General features: G+C 32.7%; 1 long non-coding RNA gene across 1 annotated transcript in view; it reads right to left on the bottom strand.

Moving 5' to 3' along the window:
* Positions 1–8,787: 8,787 nt before the first annotated feature.
* Positions 8,788–27,405, bottom strand: part of LOC138714797 (uncharacterized) — a 254,869-nt gene continuing 236,251 nt past the window's right edge. Inside the window, exon 3 of the long non-coding RNA XR_011336088.1 lies at positions 8,788–8,866. This is a non-coding gene — a long non-coding RNA (uncharacterized lncRNA). The remainder of the gene's footprint in view (positions 8,867–27,405) is intronic.

The raw sequence follows: 27,405 nt of genomic DNA, 5'->3' as shown, positions 1-27,405 counted from the left end.
TTGTGTTATGGAAAATGCTCATCCGTTCAAAGAGACAAAAATTATCTTAATTTAGGATTCTTTTTTGTGGAAAGCAGTAATACATGCAACTTCTTTTTGGACTACATTTTAAAGTTAACGTTGTCAGAGAAACAGAAATGAAACAAGTGAAAACGCGTACAATGACATTAAACCATATTCATTTACAAATGTAATCTTATTTTTACATTTAATCCACGATATCTATGCGATTTCTAAAGTTTGCAGTTTTTTTAAACAACTCTTCATTTTACCAGGTTGGAAGAGATTGAATTGAGAAGTTTCACAATTTTAGTATAACTCCTGCAAGAAATCATAAGTTCTTCGTGCACGGGCAGAGATTTCTTTTAACGGGGAAACTCATTCTTTTTCAAAAGTTTTTCCTCATGTAGCTGGTAATTTGAGGATATGTAATATTTTAGATGTGAAAGAATTTTTTGCGGCAGCCATAGGATACATTAGGCCAGAGGTGACCAAAACTCGAGCTGCAGTGATTACATGCGACAGGCAGCCTATGAAGTAAGGAGACGAAGGAAAGGACTTTGCATGAAAACTACAACCAGTGGTGGTTCTCGTACTAAGATCTTGATCAATCCCGCGGATAAAAATCTGAAGCTTTTCTCTATCAGTAATGTTACTGCTGTCATCAAGAGCCAGTGAATAATATAAGATTTATCTTGCTTCTTTTTTTTAACCTTCCTCTTGAATATAATCAGGCATTTTCGAAATTCTTCTCTCGATACATCTTAGTCGAGAAATTAGTAATTTTTGAAAATTAAAAACTTCTTATGGGCAAGTTATTTAAGCTATTTTAATCATTACTCTTTTGAGAAATTTTGTTCTATTAAAAAGTTTTAGAGCACGAGATATTTCAAACCCCACTAGGTAGCCGAATTAATTACATTTATTTATGTCAACTTTCTCTTCCTGGCTATGATTTAAGACATGTCAATTCCTGGCGTTTAGCAGTTTCCTTGGCACATAATATTGAATCAGTTTTCTACAGTATTATTATTAAATGAATAACTAATAAATAGTTACCCTTATCCAAAGATTAAGAAGATTAAAATTGAGATAAAAGCTAATAATTTTATCCTTCTAGGGAGAAGATCTAAAAATATCAATATTCATGCTCGTACAGAAGAATTATAGAAAGACATACTTAGTGGTTAGTAATAATGATGATGATGATAATGATAATAATAATAATAATAATAATAATAATAATAATAATACATTACTGAGCGTGGCAATTAATGTTTCTCTAAGTTATACTCTTAAAACAACCGTTGACCAAAGTGAACATATTACTTTTTGTCCGACAGAACAACAAAGAAGTTCTCCTTCTCAATCTTTACGAAACCACCTCTTACTGCTTATAGAGACAGAGTTTGTAGAGCGACATGCTACCGCCACTGTTTGCCTTCAGTACGTGAATGAAACACACAGCAATGTACAGGAAACTCCTCGTACCCGTTTGAATGTCTGTGATTACACGATGTAATCACGACAACGCTTTGGTCACCGCTGCATTAGGCGTATATTGCGAAGAAAGGTGTTAGGTGTATTGTAACAGAATCGATGAAAAATAAGAAAGGATGAAACGAAGTCGAGTTTTTTCTATTTCCAATATTTTCTTACCCACTTAACAAATGTGTATTGCATACTACTTTTCGCACGATCATATCTTCAGAATTGCAGATACTGAATATTTTTTACTATATGTTTCGCATTAAAATATGGAGTAAATTTATTTTTCAAGGGCTCTGCGTATTGTTTCATTGTAGGCCAATAGGTAAATAACTAAAGCTTAACGCGCGACGGAAACTGAGAAAATGAAGGCATCCTTCAAGAAACTGTTTGCAAATCAAAAGGTATTCATGACTGTCTCTTTGAATTAATGTGTCATCCACCAAGTTTGGCTCCATAACGGTTACTATTGGGTTTATGCGTTAAGTTCGTAGCATTTTTGCGCTGTGACAAGTGTTTATATGAGATGAATAGAAGACAGAAATTAATGAGTAATATATTTTCCTACGTTGTCTATGGCTCTCTGCCAACGCTCAGATTCGATTCCGTGTATGAAGAAATCTGCTGGTTTGGAGTTAAAAACGTCGTCAAGCAATGTTTGTAAACCATTTCATTATCGAAAAAGTTTTCTTGAAGACTGTTGGATAGAGAACGGAAAAGACGAAAAAGGTGGAAATATGAGGGCGCAAGATCGGGAGAGTATAGGGATGTTAAATCACCTCCCAACCAAATTCCAAGAGTAGGACGTCCGATTACAAGATGAAGGGATTCGATCTCTTGATGAGAAAACAGACTAAAGGCCTAATTCCATGAAGTAGAAGAAGAAGATCCCGTGGTACGGGTCTTTATTACTAATGATACGCATTAATACTATTATTAATGATTGAAAGTGAAACCTTTTGCGAATTAGTAGGTATGCGTAGGAAATACATTCAATTAGATCTTAATTTGCATAATTATCTGAGTAACGGCTGTATTTTTGCTATTAAAAGCTACAAAACTCGTATAATTCGTCAACTATTATGGTTAACCTCATGGTGTGGGTAATTGCCAATAATATACACATTAATATTATTATTATTAATCCTATTGAAATAAAACATTGTGGAGCTATGTAAGTAGATGTAGAGAATATCTTCAATTAAATATATATTTTCATAATTTTCTGAGCAACGGCTATATTTGTTATTAAATGCTACAAAACTCATGGACCTATAATTTATCAACTATAATGGTTAACCTCATGGAGTGGGTCATTGCCAATAATGATAAACATTAATACTATTAATGCCATTGAAATAATACTTTTTGAGGTTATGTAAGTAGATGTAGAGAATATCTTCAATTAGATATACATTTTCATAATTTTCTGAGCAACGGCTATATATGTTATTAAAAGCTACAAAACTCATATAATTCATCAACTATTATGATGAACCTCTTGGTGTGGGTCATTGCCAATAATGATATACGTTAATACTATTATTAATGCTATTTAAATAACACTTTTTGGGGTTATGTAAGTAGATGTAGAGAATAACTTCAATTAGATATACATTTTCATAATTATCTGAGCAATGGTTATATATGTTATTAAAATATACAAAACTCATATAATTCATCAACTATTATGGTTAACCTCATGGTGTGGGTCATTGCCAATAATGATATACGTTAATACTATTATTAATGCTATTTAAATAACACTTTTTGGGGTTATGTAAGTAGATGTAGAGAATATCTTCAATTAGATATACATTTTCATAATCATCTAAGCAACGGCTATATATCTTATTAAAAGCTACAAAACTCATATAATTTCATCAACTATTATGGTTAATCTCATGGTGTCCACACCTGTGGAGTAACGGTCAGCGCGTCTGGCTGCGAAACCAGGTGGCCCGGGTTCGAATCCCGGTCGGGGCAAGTTACCTGGTTTAGGTTTTTTCCGTGGTTTTCCCTCAACCCAATAGGAGCAAATGCTGGGTAACTTTAGGTGCTGGACCCCGGACTCATTTCACCGGCATTATCACCTTCATATCATTCAGACGCTAAATAACCTAGATGTTGATATAGCGTCGTAAAATAACCCAATAAAAAAATAATAACCTCATGGTGTGGGTCATTGCCAATAATGATACACATTAATGCTATTATTACTGCTATTGAAATAACACTTTTTGGGATTATGTAAGTAGATGTAGAGAATATCTTCAATTAGATATACATTTTCATAATTATCTGAGCAACGGTTATATATGTTATTAAAATATACAAAAGTCATATAATTCATCAACTATTATGGTTAACCCCATGGCGTATTTGTTACTAAAAGCTATAAAACTCATATAATTCATCAACTATTATGGTTAACCTCATGGTGTGGGTAATTGCCAATAATGATACACATTAATACTATTGAAACAATACTTTTGGGGTTATGTAAGTGGATGTAGAGAATATCTTCAATTAGATGTACATTTTCATAATTTTCTGAGCAATGACTAAATTTGTTATTAAAAGCTATAAAACTCATATAATTCTTCAACTATTATGGTTAACCTCATGGTTTGGGTCATTGCCAATAATGATATACATTAATACTATTATTAATGCTATTGAAATACAACTCTTTGGGGTTATGTAAGTAGATGTAGATAATATCTTCAATTAGATGTACATTTTCATAATTATATGAGCAACGGCTATATTTGTTACTAAAAGCTACAAAGCTCATACAATTCATCAACTATTATGGTTGACCTCATGGTGTGGGTCATTGCCAATAATGATAAACATTAATACTGTTATTAATGCTATTTAAATAAAACCTTTTGGGGTTATGTAAGTAGATGTAGAGAATATCTTCAATTAGATATATATTTTCATAATAATCTGAGCAACGGCTATATTTGTTACTAAAAGCTACAAAACTCATACAATTCATCAACTATTATGGTTGACCTCATGGTGTGGGTCATTGCAATAATGATAAACATTAATACTGTTATTAATGCTATTTAAATAAAACATTTTGGGGTTATGTAAGTAGATGTAGAGAATGTCTTCAATTAGATATACATTTTCATAATTATCTGAGCAACGGCTATATTTGTTACTAAAAGGTACAAAGCTCATACAATTCATCAACTATTATGGTTGACCTCATGGTGTGGATCATTGCCAATAATGATAAACATTAATACTGTTATTAATGCTGTTTAAATAAAACCTTTTGGGGTTATGTAAGTAGATGTAGAGAATATCTTCAATTAGATACACATTTTCATAATTTTCTGAGCAACGGTTATATTTGTTATTAGAATCTACAAAACATCTGTAAGATACCAATTTTATGGTTGATCCCATGGTGTGGATCATTGTCAATAATGATACACATTAATACAGTACCATTATTAATGCTACTGAAGTGCAAACCTTTTGGGATTATGTAAGTAGACATAAATTATATACTGAATTAGATTTTAATTTGTATAATAAGATTGGAGTTCGGAAGCATTCGCTATGACTAAATAATGCCCAAGTGCAGACCTTCAAGAAAACTGTGATCTACGTTCTTAAGCTAGTTATGTAGCATTGAACCGTGTGAAGGACCAAAACGATTTGCAAAGCCAAAATAGTGTTATAATAGATATACAAGAAAAAAAAACATCATTTATAAAGAAATATTATTGTAAGGAGACAACATGGCAATGACATTCGCTTAACCCCCCAGAGATCGTAATGTGCAGTATAGCTCGTGTGGTCGCATAACCGGCAATTTGTCGAATCTAGCGCAGCATTGGATTTTCGTGTTATAACTTTTCAAAGGGATGAAATATCCAGCTGAAATGAGAACACATGTTTTCTTAAGACTTGGGGCTTTCTTTTGAGATATATGATTTTGTATTATTTAGGAAGGGATAAGTTACTTGGCGTAATTCCTACATTCAAAGAAAGGTTTAGGAACTATAAAAGAAAATTATAAACCTGAAAAGGATTATAAATCCATTCATTGTGTGAAGGTAATAAATTATTCTGTCATAACTAAGCTACTGGACTGAAAAAATATTATTTCTACAGAGAATCTGCACTGTTCGAAGAAAATTCTTCTACCAGGTAATAACCCAACACTTCTAAAGTCAGTCAGAGAAGAGAACAAACTTTCAACAACTTCCATTCTGGTGTGATTGTCATTTGAATTTGATAATGAGCAAAACCTTCATATAGCGATCAGCGTCGGGATAATTCCTGGCCACAAGAAAGCTATTGTAGGTAGTAATTTTTGTAACTCTCATTCAATAGATAAGCAACTTTTGCTGCTATAGGACACTAGTACACTGTGTTTTGACATTGTAGAACGGTTAGGAATAACAATACACTAAGTCGTCAAAAAACTGAACGATGTTTCTATGAATATTTTAGAAGTGTTTGAAAGGTTAGAAATAAGAATACACCAAGTCCTTAAATAAACTGAACGATGTTTCTATGAAAATTTAAGGGCTTTTCGAATGGTTAGAAATAACAATATACTAAGTCGTTAAATAAAGTGAACGATGTTTCTACATAAAAAAGCTAGGACATTTTCGAATGGCTAGAAATAACAATGCACTAAGATATTAAATAAATTAAACGATGTTTCTATGAAAATTTTAGGGCTTCTGGTTAGAAATAACAATACACTAAGTCGTTAACTAAATTGAACGATGTTTCTATGAAAATTTTAGGGCATTTTTGAACGGTTAGAAATAACAATACACTAAGTCGTTAAATAAATAGAACGATGTTTCTACGAAAATTTTAGGGCATTTTGAACGGTTAGAAGTAACAATACACGAAGTCGTTAAATAAATTGAACGATGTTTCTACGAAAATTTTAGGGCATTTTGAACGGTTAGAAGTAACAATACACTAGGTTGTTAAATAAACTGAACGATGTTTCTATGAATATTTTTTTACATTTTTAACGGTTAGAAATAACAATATACTTAAGTCGTTAAATAAAGTGAACGATGTTTCTATGAAAATTTTAGGGCTTTTCTAATGATTAGAAATAAGAATTCACTAAGTCGTTAAATAAACTGAACGATGTTTCTATGATATATTTAGGACATTTTTGTCCGGTAAGAATAACAAGAAACTAAGTCGTTAAATAAATTCAACGATGTTTCTATGAAAATTTTAGGCCTTTTCTAATGGTTAGAAATAACAATTTACTAAGTCGTTAAATAAACTGAACGATGTTTCTATTAAAAGTTTAGGGCCTTTCGAATGGTTAGAAATAGCAATTCACTAAGTCGTTAAATAAACTGAACGATGTTTCTATGATATATTTAGGACATTTTTGTCCGGTAAGAATAACAAGAAACTAAGTCGTTAAATAAACTGAACAATGTTTCTATGAAAATTTTAGGCCTTTTCTAATGGTTAGAAATAACAATTTACTAAGTCGTTAAATAAACTGAACGATGTTTCTATGAAAATTTTAGGGCCTTTCGAATGGTTAGAAATAACAATTCACTAAGTCGTTAAATAAACTGAACGATGTTTCTATTAAAAGTTTAGGGCCTTTCGAATGGTTAGAAATAGCAATTCACTAAGTCGTTAAATAAACTGAACGATGTTTCTATGATATATTTAGGACATTTTTGTCCGGTTAGAATAACAAGAAACTAAGTCGTTAAATAAATTGAACAATGTTTCTATGAAAATTTTAGGGCCTTTCGAATTGTTAGAAATAACAATTCACTAAGTCGTTAAATAAATTGAACGATGTTTCTATGAAAAGTTTAGGGCCTTTTGAATGGTTAGAAATAACAATTCACAATTATTGATCAGAACTTAAAATGGCCTCATCATATTACTTATCTTTGTAAGAGGCTTCGTAAAACAATTTATAAATTCGTTAATCTTCGATGCTACTTACCTATTAGAGTTCTACGAAATGTTTATTTGGCCATTATTCAGTCTATCATTCAATATGGTACAATTGTTTGGGGTGGAAGTACAAAAATTAATCTTAGTCCGTTAAATTTACTACAAAAATGAATAATTAAAATTTGTTTGAAGAAACGTTTCGATTATCCAACTAAATTAATTTATTCTGAATTTAATGTATTTAATATTGAACAAATTTATAAGTATACGCTGTTAAAATTTTATCATAAAAATCGTAATAAGTTTGTATTACAGACACACAATTATGACACAAGACGAAATATTAATTCAACATTAGTAGAACCTAAATGTCTCACATCTGCTGGTCTAAAGCATAGCATAAATTTTGGCCCTCGGAACTTCTAACATGTAACCCACTAACATAAAACAAGAAAATTAGAAACGTGTTAATATCTTCAATTTGATTAAATAAATTTATAGCCTATGTGTATGAATTAATCAACCTATATTATATTTGTATTCTATAATTTTGAAATATATATTAGTCCTACTTTTCACGTGCGATATTATTCTTCTCTAGTGTTAATATTATATTATATAATTCCATTGCCGCTGTAATTATATTTTAGTTCCTATTTTATTTTACTTATTTATTTATATTATTATTATTTTTATTTTAATATTATATCTGAACTGCGACCGAGCACGAGCGCTGCTCATTCGGTCTCAAATTTTGTTAATACTACTGTATCTTCTTTCTATATTGCTTGTATTATCTTAGTTGTATTTCTCTTTGTTTTGTTTTGTAATTATATTTCTTTATTCTGTATATTTTGTAATTATATTTCTGTATTCGGTATATTTGAATTTAAATAAATAAATTAAACTAAGTCGTTAAATAAATTGAACGATGTTTCTATGAGAATTTTTAGGATATTTTTGAATGGTTAGAAATACAATATGTTGAGTCCCTAAATGAAATGAACGGTGTTTCTATGAAAATTTTAGGATGTTTTTGCCCGGTTAGAATAACAAGAAACTAAGTCGTTAAATAAACTGAACGGCGTTTCTATTATTTTTTTTTGGTTATTTTTGAATGATTAGAAATAATATACTAAGTCGCTAAATAAAATGAACAGTGTTTCTATAAAGAGATTAGGATATTTTTGTCCGGTTAGAATAACAGTACACTAAGTCCTTAAATAAGCTGAACGATGTTTCTATGAAAATTGTACCACTCTGAAATACTGTTTTATGGAATAAAAGTAGATATCATTCTATGCGTGCTCAAAAACATGTAATATAAATTATGTTGATAAAGTGTTGCAAGACGTACCTTCAGGATGTTGTGAAGTTTCGTATTCCTTGTTGACGATGAACTGCCGTTGTCCACTAACTCCTCTCCTAGTCCAAAATTCACCTGAAACAATAAGAAACTCATTTAAGAATTTATTACAATGTACTTTATTACATGTTTCAAAACAACCTCAAAATTGAAAAATAATTACAATATGTATCCTTCGAGTATATATTATAATTTTCTAGGTACAGGCTATACTTTCTGTGTACAATTCCAGGAAGTCAGGGTTAGATTCAGAGCACATGTATGAAACTACATTCATCATTTGATTGTCTTCATTAAAATGCTGTCTAAAGTGATGACACTCCACTATCCTGATGTATGGCTAGAGAATTCCGCTAAGTTAGGGGGTAAGGTATAACTTTCGCCTGTATAATTTTCATATATTTGAACATTTTTTCCTCAGAATCTATACGTTTTTTGGAAATAGAAATGTTCACGCTTAATGTACACTATCTGTTCATCACTAAGCAAATTTGCTGGTTTTTGAAAACCTAATAGATTTATTCAATTGCGAAAATATATGTAGTGTGTTATTGAAGTAGATAAATTGAATGTTGATGTAACAGTAAAATCTGTAACATGCCGAAATAATTTTTTGTTTAGTTTCGTACTATATTTTTCAATATTGTTTTTAAACAAAGTTTAAATTCTACAGTAAAGCTTTTATAATATGTTCTTCACATGGGAGAATTAGAATAGATATGCAAAATTTCATTAACTATTATCGTATTTATTTTAGTTATCATATAAACGCTATCCGGCTGAACAAAATACTTCACCATATTTCTTAAGTAAAAATAAAAAATAAAATTGCTTAGTGATGTACATATACAATATATTAACCATATCAATTTTTATTTCCAAAGGACCTATGGATTCTGAGAAGATAATATTGAAAAAAAAAGTAAAATTTTACTAGGGAAAGGTGTACTTCCCCAATTAATTGTTGATGGTTGCCCAGATAACGTCATGTGTTTCTATATCAAAGGTATTGATTATAAGTCCATTTTTAACACCTTTAGGATAAAGAAAAAAAATACAAATTTCATGGGTTTTTCTTTCTTACCTGGAAAAGTTACTACAACTTATTTATTTTATTTTTGGTTTAATGAAATCACAATAGCCTGTAGCTAGAAAATTATAATATATACTCGAAAGTACAAAGAGTTATGTGCATATTATCGTAGTATGTTACTAATATATCTTCATTTTCTTAAAAAAATACATTAAATCCGAAATAAGTCACTTCGGGACTTAACAGAATATACCTTCAGATAGATCTCACCCTAAGGAATTCAATAGTGCTATAATAAAAAAAATAAATTTGGACTTATTATACAGATATACAAATATAATATTTCGGAGAGAAAAAGATAACCAAAACGTTATTATGTCAGGTAATCTTTAGGGTTCATTTCAAAATTACAACACTTTTTGACGTCATGTACATAATTTTGTAGGAAGTGTCTCGAAATGCTTGTAACTTCTAGCGAAATTGCATCCATCATTTGTTGCACTCGTCATCATAAGAAGACTCGTTCTTTGAGGGAACTTCACAACCAAAAGTCGACCGTATTGGGATGTGGCGATCGTGGAGGCCATATTGTTGGAAAGTACCTGATAATGCTATCGTCAGAGATCTTATTAATTGTTTTGTAAGGGTCTAGATATGGGACGGTGTGCCTTCTTGCATGAATTTATTTTTTTAGCTCGGGATTCCTCAGTCTAAAAGTGACGAGATTTTGTAGCATACCGAGGCAACGCTTCTAGTTTACTGTAACAGTGTTGCTGTATTTTATATTCTTAAAAATTGGGATGTGACTTTTAAATCATGAAGACCCAGCTGAACCTGGTGGCCGTTTTCAGACAAAATTCTTCAACTACGTGTGTTAACTCCACCACTGATAGGGAAATGTGTTCCGTCTACACAGAAATCTCTATCTAGTCAATGAATATCACTTTGAATGAAAAATGATGAGCAGAAGGATGTTTTATGAAGAGAAATAGAGCGAAAGTATATGTTTTAGGTTCGAGATAGTGAAACGTAAATAAAATGAGATGCTAGCTAAGTGGGTGTGGAGGTTTGGATCATTTTAAATAGTTATGATGGAATTGAAAAACCATCTTTGTTTAATTGAATCACAAGACAACAGTTCCAGTGACGGCGTTACATGATCGAATTTTCTAATGTTTTATAACGCAGGTATTGTGAACAAACTGTAGTCTATGGACAAGTGATAGTAGTTAGGTTTATGAATAGAGAATAACAATAATCGAATGTTTCTTTTTGAGACTAAGATTTAGAATGTTGAACAAGTGTTTGAGGGAATGTACACTGACGATCAAAGATACATGACCCTACTAATCGATAGTGATCGATAATTTGTTATTGTGAGTGTGGCTTCTTTAGTTATTACTTCTATGAATAGATGGCGAAAATATTAGTCAGTGTTGCCAATCATACATAAATATACCCGCATTACAGAATTCAATATTTTATCCTCTTCTGCTAATTGTAAAAAACACTGGGTTTAGTTGGAAACCGCTGGTATTGTCAATTACAAAAATAATTTATGCTTAATCTACATCATCATTTTCCCAGACACTTTTTTAACCGCCCCAATAATGATGCTACCTATTGAGAACTAACGAAACTGTTTCAAAGTTTGTCAATTTTTTATATCTCCGGTTCTGACTTATCTCGTGGTTAGAAAGTTCGCTTACACGATCATAAAATCGTAGGTAAGATATCTTAGAACGTCAATGTACAGTAGTGGCAAAAAAAAACCGGACTGACTCTTGTAGCCGATACAAAAGAATCCTGTGCTGTGTATTGTGTCAAACTGTGGTAATTTCAAAATGGATAGTGAAGCCAGAGATATGTACTGCTATTTAATGTAAAAATACGCAGTTATCTTTGCCGAATAGAGGTAGAAATGTAATATTGATGCCAGATGAAAATAAAACTCTCAAAGCTTTCCTTCTGTAAGTTTGAGGCAATGAAGGAAACAAAACATGGTAAGAATCCAACAAATGCAATAAATTTCATTGTTACAATTAATTATACAAGATGGATGTGTGAACGTGTTAATCAGCTGCTTGTCTATGCGGATGACGTGAATATATTAGGAGAAAATCCACAATTGATGAGGGAAAACACGGAAATTTTACTGGAAGCAAGTAAAGAGATAGGTTGGAAGTAAATCCCGAAAAGGCTAAGTATATGTTTATGTCTCGTGACGAGAATATTGTACGAAATGGAAATATGAAAATTGGAAATTTATCTTTTGAAGAGGTGGAGAAGTTCAAATATCTTGGGGTAACAGTAACAAATATAAATGATACTCGGGAGGAAATTAAACACAGAATAACTATGGGAAATGCCTGTTGTTATTCGGCTGAGAAACTTTTATCATCCAATCTGCTGTCAAAAAATTTGAAAGTTAGAATTTATAAAACAGTTATATTACCGGTTGTTCTCTATGGTTGTGAAACTTGGACTCTCACTTTGAGAGAGGGACAGAGAATAAGGTCCTTAGGAAAATATTTGGGGCTAAGAGGGATGAAGTAACAGGAGAATGGAGAAAGTTACACAACACAGAACTGCACATATTGTATTCTTCACCTGACATAATTAGGAACATTAAATCCAGATGTTTGAGATGGGCAGGGCATGTAGCACGTATGGGCGAATCCAGAAATGCATATGGAGTGTTAGTTGGCAGGCCGGATGGAAAAAGACCTTAAGGGAGACCGAGACGTAGGTGGGAGGATAATATTAAAATGGATTTGAGTAAGGTGGGATATGATGATAGAGAATGGATTAATCTTGCTCAGGATAGGGACCAATGGCGGGCTTATGTGAGGGCGGCAATGAACCTCCGGGTTCCTTAAAAGCCAGTAAGTAAGATGGATGTGTTTTGGGACTAGCAAAATTTGAATCTGTGAATCTGAAATCATCTACAAGGGTCCGTCCGGTTTTTTTTTTGCCACTACTGTACACTAAAGAGAAGAACCACTGTTCGTTCAACTAATAAAGAACAGGGCGTATCACAATAACATCAAGGCATACCCGTACAAGGCAGTGTTTGTGTTTAAGGTAAGAATTCGTCTTATTATACAACCTCTCACGAAAGACATCCCCAATGACAATGAGCTGAATATGACAGTGGATTCATTGCTTAGGAAGGAAACACCAAAGGATGAGGAGGAAGCTTATAGTCATCCATAATCCATACCTTATCGAGTTTCATCTTTCAACGTCGCCTCTGTCAACTGAGCAACTATGTCTGCTAGAAGCGAAGCTCATCAGTGCCTGAATTGAGGGCATGATATCCACGCCATCTGTGGAAATGCCACAGGGGAAGAGTAATATGGAGGAAACCTCCTATGTTCACTCCGTATCGACAACAAAAGCGTTGTCAGTAGCCGACAGATGTCCAAAGTATATCCGGAGCATCGGGCGAAGAAAATTCCAAGACTCTCAGCCACGAACTTCCCATCGATGGACGTAGATACCACAGGTTGAAAATCTGTTTCCGAAGGAGTTAGAGGAAGAAAAACGAGCGAAAATTAGTGAAGTTGCTCCTTAAGTAACCGAAGATTGATTTTATTAGTTGGAGATTAGAGGAGGACTTCTAAGGTAATTGTAAGAGAGATGAATTCCCAAGATATCTTCATTTAAAAAAAAATCATTATTCGGCTTCCCGTAACAAAATTTCGTATTCAACGGTATACTGGATTGTAGGGAAATATTATTACAATCCATTTTAACGCCAGCACACCAATTATTACGAAGCTAAAAACCAAAAACCTCATCACAAAAAATTCAGAATTGTTAAATTCAACGAATTATATAAAACTAGTGGCTTGTGCAGCAAATACTGCAAACTAAGTCCATAAGAAGCTCAAATAAATATTGTTCAGATTTATTTTTCAATGAAGAATACCAGACATTTTGAAAGTTATTTGCTTCCATAACAGTGAAACATACTCCCTCTGAATGTTTTTTTATGCCAAATACTTTTCCTTGAAAATATCCGTCTTCAGTTCTTGAGTTTCAATGCGAAATCGCAAGTAACAATGTCAGGACGATCAGTGGGTTTTTCATGTGGCAGTAATGCAGTAGCTATTTCAGGTCATTGCGGATTGTAGGTGAAAGTTAAGAAAATGTAAGGTTTGTCATGCTTCGTACAAAAGACTTAGCATTTTGGTATAGCTGCTGAATGTTTCGTGACTACAAAATCTTGTAGGCCTCTTATTTTATCAGTAAGTAATACCTTTTAATCTTTTCTTAGGAACAATTGTAATTTTTGCGCTTCCTCCAGACAATACTGATCTACCAAATACTGCTGGATTAATTTGTGTAACAATGAAAGTTATCCCGTATATTTTCTGTAATATAGGCTGTTGTAAGGAATCTATTGCTGAGATGCGGAAAATGAGGCGAATGATAATTGAGAGTTGTAGAACCTTATATGAGCCCTAAATAAAATTGTCCATCGTAAATCGTTAGCAGTTTCAGTGTTCCATTCGTAGCTGGTTGCGGGAAATAAACTTACTCATCACGGTAGCAAGAAGGGAAATGGCGTACTATTTTCCCTACAACAAAATATGCTTGGCAGCGATCACAAATCTAATCGATTAAACCAAATAAATATGAAATTAATTTTGATGCAGTTTAAAGACGCAGCTAAAATAGGGAGCATGACTCAATTACTACCAAGGAAAATTAGAGAATACACTATTTGATTAATAACTATAAAAGTATTTCATTTTTAATAACAATATTGTTACATTACATAAGTTTTATAGTTTTCAGTAACATATATATAGCCGTCACTCAGTAAATTATAGAAATGAAGATCTAATATAAAATATTCTTTCTCTGCGTTTACTTACTTAAAGCCCCAAAAGGTTTCACTTTCATATCATCAGTATACAATTATGTGTTGCATTAACTATAATAATATTTCATTTTTAATGGTAATAATGTCATCAAACATTCTTAAGTTTTGTAGTTCTTATTATCCAATACACAGTTGTACTCGGAAAACTACAGACCAGAGGATCAGACCTGTAAGTTATTTTTTATACGTTATCAAAAAATTACACAAATGAAGATCGACATATTGGGATTATGATGTGAAAGAATCTGAGCCGTCTGAACTCTATGTGAGCGATCCTGTAGGTCACGGCCTTCGTGTAATAGTCTACTGTTTATTGTAGTGTGTGTTTTGTTTTATTCTGAAGTGGAATTAATTATTTCTCAAAACTGACGAAAGATGGATTTTGGAAAATAGGAAAATGAAGTAGGAAAATTGACATTTCACTGAAAACTACTATTTTTCTGAAAAACGTTGGGTTCCAAGCTTCAAAATGAGGGGTCATTTATTAAAATCCGTTCAGCCGTTTTCCCGTAATTTCCATTACCAGTTCAAATTATATATAATTACAGATACTGCATGTAGATGTCAGCATTTCTTCTATTAAATATAAGATTCATTCATAGTTTCTGCCCTAGGGCAGGTATTTTCCTGTACACATAGCATTTTCAAATCTTTAGACTGGTAACTAAGACTTTCGTGGTTCGTATCCTGCCTGGGAAGGAAACTTTTTTTATTACTTATTCAAATTTATTCCCAATACTTTTCGATTGCAGCGAGATTTTACTACTTAATTAACTTATTATTTCCAGAATATGAATTTTACCAGCAATCGAAAAGTATTGGTAATAAATTTGAATCAGGAACAAAATAAAGTTTCCTTCACAGGCAGGATTAGAACCACGAAAGTCTTAGTTACCAGTCTATCGTGTTCTGGAGTGAACAAGGCTTTGAAATCAGCAACAAGGGTCGGTCCGGTTTTTTTTGCCACTACTGTACATTATTACGTTTCAGGAAGTAACCTGTGAGCATTTTTAACTAAAAATACATTTAAACAATAATTGTAAACAAGCAATACAAATAAACAAAATAAATCACCATTCTAGAAGGGCTGGCATAATTTCGTCATAGTACAAGGGTATTTTCGTGATAGTCCTTAAATTCAAAATATTTAGGCATATTCAGTCAAAATTTAAATTCTCCAGTCAGATTCGTACCTACAACTCAAACAATTAAAATTCTTTCTGTTTTTTGAAAGGTATTGATATGTATCATGAAAGAATTAATCACAACTGACACACTGAATCTATCTTTCACCATGCTTGTCGTCCTCGAAATTTCCTGAGCAAGTCCACACAAAAATAATTAGGATTTTCATTCGGCTTTTCTTTAAGCCTCTGTTTGGCTCCTGAATATGATGCTGTCTCATTGGAAATGTTATTCTCCCTGACTACTACTTTGGTCCCTTTCTGGTTCTCGTCGGACTTGCCAAAAAAAAAAAAAAAGAACAAAAACAAAAACAAAAAAAAAAACAATCTTTCTCTCCGGCAGTTTTCCTTTGTTTTAGACATAAAAAATTTCCTCTTTCATATCACTTTTATTGGTACCTTTTTACATTTGACACTGCGATTATATGCTATTAGCAATAAGCACGATGTGCATAATATATCAGAGACGCTATGAATACATACACAAATATTTTTAGGTTTCATGCATTTGATAATTTATTCGCCAGAGAATATTGTTCTGCCATAGAAAGAATTCAAAGGAACAAAATAGCCTAGTGGAATGAGAAAAACACTAAGAAAACAACCTCCCAAGATAAGGCTGTGTTGCATATAAGTTTATTTCCATCAAGAAGTATACAATGTAGGCCTAAGTACTTAGCATTGAAAACAATTTGGACCACAAAACCCAAAAAATATATATATATATATATATATATATATATATATATTCTTTTAACAATGGAAATCGGATAGTGTATTCACTCACAAATTCAAAGATATAGATTTCACAACTCAAATAGTTTCCAAAAAACCTGCTGACGTCACTGCAAGGGCTTAGTGAACATAATATATGTTACAATATATTTTCTGCCATTTATACTATACCATCAGACTTGTTCCCGGTATAAATTCGTGATACATTTAAATAAAAATATCATGAAATTAGTCGTGTCACGAAAATAGCCGAGTTTGCCTTATATATATATATATATATATATATATATATATATATATATATATATATATATATATTCTTTTAACAATGGAAATCGGATAGTGTATTCACTCACAAATTCAAAGATATAGATTTCACAACTCAAATAGTTTCCAAAAAACCTGCTGACGTCACTGCAAGGGCTTAGTGAACATAATATATGTTACAATATATTTTCTGCCATTTATACTATACCATCAGACTTGTTCCTGGTATAAATTCGTGATACATTTAAATAAAGATATCATGAAATTAGCCGTGTCACGAAATTAGCCGAGTTTGCCTTATATATATTTATACTTATCTCTTTTTTGATTTACTCGACATAAGTAACTATCATTTTGTACCGTCCATTGTAATTGGGCTTACAAAATTTTTTAATTGTGTCTTTTTTCGTTTTGTTTTTCAATGTACGCTTTATGGCAACATAAATATTCTGGATTTTATGGACTTTAATGTTCCAAGTCATTATCATATTCATAAGATACATCGCATCCCAGATAATTAAAATATCTAACTTACTCTTTTTCACTATTACTGAATAGAATTTTATCTCTTATTATATTTTCTCAGAAATGCCATAACTTTTTATTTTTCAGTTGATATTTTAAAATTATGAGCTATTATTTTATTTGTGTTATAGACAATTAAATAAAGGTATATTTCTGATACTTTACGTTAGGTGATTATTAGGGGACGGATGTTGATGAAAAGTCATCATCTTATTTTTCACATTAGGACGATGCCTATTAATATAGAAATCCTTTCTATATTAATATCAACTTAAAAAATAATTTCTTATATTGCACATTTTGACGTTTTTGAACTAACAGGTCATTTATATATTTTTTCGGCATTTCTTGGTCATTTTTAATACTTTGAAGAACCTTTAGATCATTTGGAATGCATTTTACGTTCTTCTTTACCGATAGGTCTGTTAAATCATTTTCTAACCAAATAGGTCAGTAGTAATTACCTACTGAATAAGTGAATAACAGTGAAGTTTGAGTTTTATAGTTTGGAACAGACTCTAAAGTCCATCCCTCATTCCACTGAAGGCTTCCCTTCACACAACGGAAGTAATATAAAATGCTTGACAACAACTTAGTTTAAGTGAGGGCCTTGACCGACCACTCCTGATTGAAATACATTGTAAACCCTCATTAAAATCTATAGTTTTCCCTTAAAACCTTCATTTTGTTGCAGGTTCTTTTCCTTTATCTTAGCCAAATTCCAGGAAGTTGCCTCCTCTCTCCGAGATTTGCAGGGCAGTCATTGAAACAAGGTGACTAATTTTTAAGAAGTTGTGGTGCGAGTACGGTGAATAATATTTAAATGTCATTTTCTTTTAATTTCACGTCATTTTTCCATTAGTTTAAGGGCATTTTAATGATCATTTTAAGTAGATTTTTAGGTCATCAATATCCGCCCCCTAATGTTTATAGATGTTCCCATTTATTATAACAACAATGAATCAAACAATTACACACATAATTTTAACACTACGCCACCTTGAAAGCCGCGATACAAAATACAACTTTGAAATTTCAAATGAATAAAAGGGGGTCGTGTGTGGAAGATATTTCTTTAATATGGTGAAAGGAAGCCTTGAACAAGGCGACTTGAATCACGGATACTATAGGTGGCTAAAGACGACTAAACCGTGCAGGGAATAAAGTCGTAGAAGAATTTAAATCTTGGATTCAGTAGTAAAACTGGTAACCATCAGGCTAGCATAGGCTGACCAGACGTCCCTGATTTCCGGGGACAGTCCCCAGTTTTGAGTTGCTGTCGCCGGGAAGCAAATGTCCCCGTTTTTGTCCCCGGAAATTAATTTTGTCCCCAGAAGCTTTGATTTTGTTTCAATAACACGTAAATATTTAAGTACCGTGATGAAACTGCTGCGATTCAAGCACATTTCTGAACGGTTCTCAGTAAGAGACAGAAGAACCAGCGAGCACAGGATGACATATTCTGCACTCTTTGAGAAGAACATAGCATCTTTGTCTTCATGCGCGTTGCGCGGAAGCTTTAGAACTGCCGCAACGTCATTTTTAAGTAGTTCAAAAAATGAGTTTTGTGACAGACCAACAGGTGAAAAGTGGTATGATGTTTTTCAACAATACAAAAAAAAAATCCATTCCAGTTGAAAATCTTCTCATTGATCATGTGTATTTCAGTCAGCAGTTCATCAATCGAAAGAGTTTTCTCCACAATGAACTCAATCTGAACTGATGTAAAGTCAAGAATGAAAATGGAAACAGTTAAAACTTTGTTAGAAGTTAAAACAAACTTTCATTTCTCATGTGAAGAACTTAGTGTGAAGCTATATGGGAATGAACAGATCCTTAAAAATATATATTCTTCTGACAAGTACTTGCAAAATGTGTGTGTTAAAGAGTTCAGCGTGTACAATATTATGTGAAAGACATCCATGTATGCGTCAGTACTGAAATCGAGTTCTTAGTGGCTATAATTGAATGGCTGCCTAGAATAACGTTGTAGGTCCGTTTTCGGCCAAACTGAGTTTTCGGCTGAAAAATGTTGTATCGCACATCTTGTATCATGTGCTCTCATAGTCTTGCTGATATTCACATTACTTCGAGAACTATAGTATTTTTTATTGTGTTGCTGAGCTGAATAACGTTGTAACGCAAACGAAATGGCGGATAATCATACTTGTAGCGTGTCACATGGTCTCATAAAAAGCGAAAATAGTAAGAGAAAACGTAAGATTAATATCATCCAATGGAAGGACAATGTACATAAGACACTATAGGATCAGGGGAAGGAATATAGGTACTTCGAAGAAAGGCGAAATTAAACCAGCTGTGAAACGACCTGAACTGGTGAGTAGAATAAGGTTGTAAGTCAATGTAGACCTATAGAGTGCTAAGGGAGAATAGTTAAAGGTAATAAGGTCATGACTACTCTGAATCCTGCCATGGTCTAATAAGGCAATAAAGGGAAAAAAATATTGTTGTCTGTGTAATATTGATATTGTATGCCTAAACATATGACCTAAGTTGTGTAATTTGTTTCAAGTTTTTATGATATAAATTTCTCTATTATTATTATTATTATTATTATTATTATTATTATTATTATTATTTAACTTACTCAAATGTAACAACCATAAAGAATCTACCAGGAAATATGGATAGGGGAGACCCGGGCAAAACGAATAACCCGGGCAAAGAGAATAATGCCTATTTCTTAGAAACGCCAACAGGTAGGATTTTCTGCTATCTTGGGGAAGAATCCCTACCAGATTTTGCTGCTGGAACTGACTTGTCGTCATTCTAGCTAGTAAGAGAAGAAGTCAGCGTGTGTTTGAAGAAAATTGACTGTTTTCTTAAAATATTTCAAGTTAAGAGAAACATATGTACAACATACAGTACTGCAGAAACTCTTTGTTATGTGATAGTAATATATAGGCGATTGAATTAGTTCTAAAATGCCGTACTTACGAAGAAGATTATTGACGTTTATGTTTGTGTAACTTAAATGAAAAGCGAAGTGGCGTCTGCGGGCAAAATGGATAACTTATCTACTATATAAGTGTCAGCTGTATTTTTGTATATATTTGTCTGTTTTAATAAAGCTTGTTAGATCATTTTACATAGTGGAGGCATTAAGTCACACTAATTAAATTATAAATCAGCAACACTGATTTTAATTTTTACTTAAAAAGGTCGTAATGTGTTTTCAGATGGTTTAATTTTTCGAAAGGAAGACGGAGCAAGCCAGATGGTCGGAAGAAGACATGAAGAAAGCACTTGAAGAAATAAAATCTTCCAATCAGTGGTTCTGCTATCTGGCCATGCAACCATAACGTGTTTGTTGATGAAGAGTTTGCTCCAGATGAACTTCCAGATCGCCCACTTGAGACAGAAATCAGCGAAACGACAGCTGACTCAGATTTAACAAATTCTGCAGTGCCAGCTTCTTCAGCGGCTGAAGAAACAGTTAATGCTCACTCAGAATTAACCACCTCTGTGATGTCGGCATCTTCAGAGATTGACGAAATATTCACTGCATCAATTACAGTCATTAACATCGTGTTTATGTGTTGATTTAATTTTATTATCAGTGAATAGAAATTAAATAGAAAGGTGAAAATGTTATAGGGATATTCACTTTGCCCAGGTTAATTATTCGCTTTGCCCGTTGCCCGTGTACCCGAGCAAAGCGAACAATTAACTATATTTTCTTTCTCAAATCATATCACTCTCCGTAGGTACGAGAAACGAATTGCTGTTTTGTAGATATGTGGACAACATGTGTCACAACCAAAGTCATGATTTTTTTATTTCGGGAGCACCAAAATATAGCCTGTGGCATTGTTTATTCTTAGCTTATCCGCTTTGCCCAGGTTTTCCCTAGTATATAGTTTCTTTGCTTTACAACGTTGTTCTTCTGGATTGACATACAACGTTTTTCTACTGTAAGTGTTCAAAAAGTTGTGTTATTTGGAAGGTGAAGACAATATATATATATATATATGGTGTGAATACTTACTGAAGTAATAATACAGACCTCACACAGTCATATTCTGTAATATTTAACAATGTTAGTATGGAATAAACATATTTTTAATTTCCTGACAAAACTGTAAAAACTGACTTAACGTTATTGTAGGCAGCCATTCAATTACGTCTATTTATGCATCTAATTAAGAGTTAAGATACTCTACAAATTTAATATGCAAAGTTCTATCATTGTATCTACTGTTAAATGTATTTTCTGCAACATTTCAACGGAGAGTGACTAGATAAGCATTTGTGGTTTGTCTTGAAATTGCCGATGTCCCCTGCTGGACCATAAGAAATCTGGTCAGCCTAGGCTAGCATTGGTGAAAAACTTTCTCCACTCCGCTGTGGAGGAGTGGATCAGGACAGCACGTTTGCACATCTCCTTTTTATGTTAGGTTAGGTTCTTTTCAAACTGAAATGACGAGTGAAACGTACAGTTAAAAGTACTTTAACCTAACGTAACCTAACTTAACATAAAAAGGTTAGGTTAGGTTAGGTTAGGTTAGGTTATGTTAGGTTAGGTTAGGTTAGGTTAGAATAATTTTAACTGTCCTACGCTTCACTCGTCATTTCAGTTTGAAAAGAACCTAACCTAACATAAAAAGGAGATGTGCAAACGTGCTGTCCTGATCCACTCCTCGCTGTGGCGTTTCTTTAGTGCTAAATATTATTCACGTCTTGTGCTGTGGAAGTAGTTTGGACGCAACGTCCTCGTAGGCTATCTCTGCCACTACCTGCATTTGACATCCCTTGCTACAAGGATGCCTATGAAGAGTGTTTTCTGTCCAGGAAACAAGGCTAAATTAATCAGAGTTAATGAACGGAACATGTCGCACACATTAACGATTGTTGCGAGCACTAAGAACGGAGCATTGTGGTTCAAGGATGGAGAGATAAGGCCCGACCTTGTTTTACATATTGAAGAACATAAACGCGCCTACTGTAAAACTTTCTATCTGACGGCCTGCGTATCAATGCAAGCAACCTTGTTGATTGTGTCAACGCCTCAAGGTATAGTCGCTTCAAAACGTCAATCACAGCTACCAATCTTCAGGAGAGGCTGTTTCGCGAAATATTTCACCAACTTCTTGGATATTTGAGATTCTGTACTTGTAAATCTTCTTATCAAGTCAACACTTTTTTATGGAATTGCATATTACTAGGATCAGAAAGTTTATGCATTTACATATATTTTTCCATTGGCTACAATTAATTTCTGATTAATTATATTCACGAATGATCAACATTTAAGCTTACTAACTTACTTATTTATGGCTTTTACAGAATCCGCAGGTTCATTGCCGCCCTCGCATAAGACCTCTAATTTTGAATACAAATAATGAAACTATGGAAAATAAATTTAGTTAGTTATGCAACACAGTAAACATAATGTCTTACCAGTACGAACGAGGAAAATATTGATAATAAATCCAAACGTTACAGTTACACAATTATGCGACACAATAAAAATTCTTCTGAGTTCGAAAGAGGAAAACATGAAAAAGAAATTCACAAAATAGTTTCAGTTTGCCAATATTACGAAACAAAATTTTCTTCTGAATACGCAAGACAAAGGCATAGTAATCAAATCTACAAGTTACAGTTGCCCATGCAGAAAAAAACTTCTCGGTACGGAAAATGAAAACATGAAAAACTACAAAGTCTTAGTTGCTAATGCGACAAAATAGAAAAGCATATTTTGGATAAAGGAAATAAAACTGAACGAAAAATAAATTTACAAGTCTTAGTTGACTATGCATCACAATACAACAATATTTTGTTGGTAGGCCCTCTGGAAAATAAATTTATAGGTCTTATTTGTGCATGCGGAACAATACAAAAATTGTTTTATATACGGCGCAAAACAAAAGTACTGTACTCTCTGGATAAGGAAAATAAATTCATTTCTTGTTTTTTATACGGCTCACTACGAAAATACTTTCTGGATATAAAATATAAATTCAGAAGTTTTAGTTTTCTATGTGGCGCAATGCTATAATATTTTCTGGATAGTGAAAATAATATTTTCTGCATATGGAAAATAAATTTATGTTTAATTTTCTTTGCAGGCAATACTATAACATTGTCTGGACAATGAAAATAATATTTTCTGCTTACGAATATAAATTTACAAGTCTTAATTTTCTATGTGGCGCAATATTTTATGGATATGGAAAATGATATTTTCTGGATATAAAATATAAATTCACAAATTTTAGTTTTCTATGTGGTGCAATGCTATAACATTTTCTGGATAGAGAAAATAATATTTCCTGCATATGGAAAATAAATTTATGTTTAATTTTCTATGCAGGCAATACTATAACATTTTCTGGACAATGAAAATAATATTTTCTGCTTACGAATATAAATTTACAAGTCTTAATTTTCTATGTGGCGCAATACTATACTATTTTCTGGATATTGAAAATAAAATTTTATGCATATGCAAAATAAATTTACGTTTAATTTTCTATGTGGCGCAATACTATAATATTTTCTGGATAATGGAAATGATATTTTTTGCTTATGGAATATAAATTTACAAGTCTTAATTTTCTATGTGGCGCAATACTATAATAGTTTCTGGATATTGAAAATAATATTTTCTGGATATAAAATATAAATTCACACGTTTTAGTTTTCTATGTGGTGTAATGCTATAATATTTTCTGGATAGTGAAAATAATATTTCCTGCATTTGGAAAATAAATTTATGTTTAATTTTCTATGCAGGCAATATTATAACATTTTCTGGAGAATGAAAATATTTTCTGCGTGTGGAATTTAAATTTACAAGTCTTAATTTTCTATGCGGCGCAATGTATGTATAATATTTTCTGGCTATTGAATATAATATTTTCTGTACATGGAATAAAAATTTACAAGTTTTAGTTTTCTATGTGGCACAACAGTATAATATTTTCTGGATACTGAAAATAATATTTTCTAGATATGGAACATAAATTTACAAGTCTTGGTTTTCTATGCGGTGCAATACTATATTTTCTGGGTACTGAAAATAAATTTACAGGCCTTAGTTTTCCATATAGCGCATTACAAAAACATTTTAAAGTTATGGAAAATCAATTTGCACGTCTTAGTTTCCTACTCGGCAAAATATAAAATATATTTCGTAAAAGGAAAATAAATAGTAAATAATAGTAGAAATTTTAATAATGCGGTGTATGAAAATATGAAAACTAATTTACACGCCTTACGCAGTATGACAAAATATGTTTTGGCTGCGATATATAAACAAACAAACAGATTTAACCTAGTTTGTTGTAATGCAGTACTACACAAAAAATTATCTGGCTATGAAACGTAAAACTATAACAAACAAATTTCTACCATTTTGCGATCTAATATACTGTGTAATGTACTGGCTACTAAAATATAGGCTAAACAAATTCTCTTAATATATTCGTATTCGCCTATACGAGACAGAAGAGTGAACACAGATCTACATTTTTCTACAAACATGTGAAACGACAGCATTTCCGACAAGAAATCTGACGCTGCAAGTACAGTGCCCTACATTGAGTATTTCCCGCACTTACTTTTCGCTTACTCTTCCTAATAAAAGCATCTACACAGGGACATTTCTCTAAAATTAACACTTTATTAATGATAATATTCAAATTAAACCCTTCTACAGTGGGTTTATTTTACTACAATTTATCAACTGCGACGATTATCTTGCGCATTAATGAAATGAAGGTGAAACCCTCAATCAGGTAACTTTTCTCGATCAGATTTGAACCAGGGTCCACTCGTTCACGGTTAGACATGCTAAACGTTAATCCACAGCGGTGAACACAAATTATTATTAGTGGCTAATATTAATATTTACGAAAATAAAACATTTCGATGGTGAAGAATGGAAACTTCATGTGTCAAATTTTGCCATTTTTGGGTTATGATACCAAACAATTCATAAAATATTCACGGATCGGATGCGGTAATTTCCTGTGTCATATCACACCTCCAAAATTGTTAATTAAAAAAATAATTATAATTAATTTTATTGATATATGTGCATGTTTAGAAAATGTTTTTTCGCTCTCCTGAAAACTAACGATTTTTTACATAGGAAGTTTCCATTCTTCACCATATACTTTTAGAGCCTTATCTATGTCTTACAATAATAATAAATAAATATTTCTGAAAAATACTTTTTCATTGGAATTCCAACCTTTCCCGGAATGGTTCAAACATGAATATACCTATACCCTAAAGGACCTAGATGCTATAAAATCACTTGCGGGGAGAGGGCATGGAGGTAGAGCATCAAGCTTTCTTGACCTCGACATTAGAATGATGTGGTGTAAATAAAAAATGTACGAATTTTAATAAGCCGGCATTAAAATATTATAAAATTAATTTTTTATCAATACAGGGCAGTGTTAAAAATTAAATTATATTTTCTCGTTGCGCGAATCTGTGCCGACACTATCATTTCGGATAAATACATTTAAAATATTTATAGCAGTATGCCCACAAGTCAGCCCAGAACTGACTAGGCGGCAGAGAACGATGCTGTATCAAAAGACGAAGCTGCTTTAGTTCGCGAAGTGAAAAAAAAACTTATGTGACAGCAAAAATCAGCAGTGGTTACGCGTTTATAGGAGAACATTCCTGTATTATTACTTACTTACTTACTGGCTTTTAAGGAACCCGGAGGTTCATTGCCGGCCTCACATAAGCCCGCCATTGGTCCCTATCCTGAGCAAGACTATCATCATATCCCACCTCCCTCAAATCCATTTTAATATTATCTTCCCACCTATGTCTCGGCCTCCCAACTAACACTCTAGCCTATATGCATTTCTGGATTCGCCCATACGTGCTACATGTCCTGCCCATCTCAAACGTCTGGATTTTATGTTCCTAATTATGTCAGGTGAAGAATACAATGCGTGCAGTTCTGCGTTGTGTAACTTTCTCCATTCTCCTGTAACTTCATCCCTCTTAGCCCCAAATATTTTCCTAAGAACCTTATTCTCAAACACTCTTAATCTCTCTTCCTCTCTCAAAGTGAGTCCAAGCTTCACAACCATACAGAACAACCGTTAATATAACTGTTTTATAAATTCTAACTTTCAGATTTTTTGACAGAAGACTAGATGACAAAAGCTTCTCAACCGAATAATAACACGCATTTCCCATACTTATTCTGTGTTTAATTTCCTCCCGAGTGTCATTTATATTTGTTACTGTTGCTCCAAGATATTTGAATTTTTCCACCTCTTCGAAGGATAAATCTCCAACTTTTATAGTTTCATTTAGTACAATATTCTGATTACGCGACATAATCATATACTTAGTCTTTTCGGGATTTACTTTCAACCCCATCTCTTTACTTGCTTCAACTAGAATTTCCGCATTTCCCTAATCGTTTGTGGATTTTCTCCTAACATATTCACGTCATCCGCATAGACAAGCAGCTGATGTAACCCGTTCAATTCCAAACCCTCTCTGTTATCCTGAACTTTCCTAATGGCATATTCTAAAGCGAAGTTAAAAAGTAAAGGTGATAGTGCATCTCCTTGCTTTAGCCCGTAGCATCACTGTATTTTTACCGGACGTAATTACGAAGTTGGAGAACAGAGGTGAAACACAGGTGTCATCCATGGCAATCATAGAATATATTGTAAATCAGTTTCTGGAAGCATCGGGAGCAAAAGTTTTTGCTGTTAATGAAAAGTGTAAAGATATGATTAGTGTTAATAGGGACCTATAAAAACTTAAAATATATTCGTGATATTCTGTAAGATAAAAGTTATACTGTTACTAATATGAGTCCTTCCACAATACAATGTTTTAAAATATGCTGCGAGTCACTTCAGTGGAAGTAGAACGATCTTTTTCAGTGATGAAGAACGTTGCCTCTGACAGGCGACTGGCTATAACAGTTAAGAACTTTAAAAAATATATCCTTGTGGCAGGT

Source organism: Periplaneta americana, chromosome 15, assembly GCF_040183065.1.
Source record: "Periplaneta americana isolate PAMFEO1 chromosome 15, P.americana_PAMFEO1_priV1, whole genome shotgun sequence".
NCBI lineage: Eukaryota > Metazoa > Arthropoda > Insecta > Blattodea > Blattidae > Periplaneta > Periplaneta americana.
The sequence above is the reverse complement of the archived record's forward strand: the minus strand, read 5'-3'. Positions and strand labels throughout refer to the sequence as shown.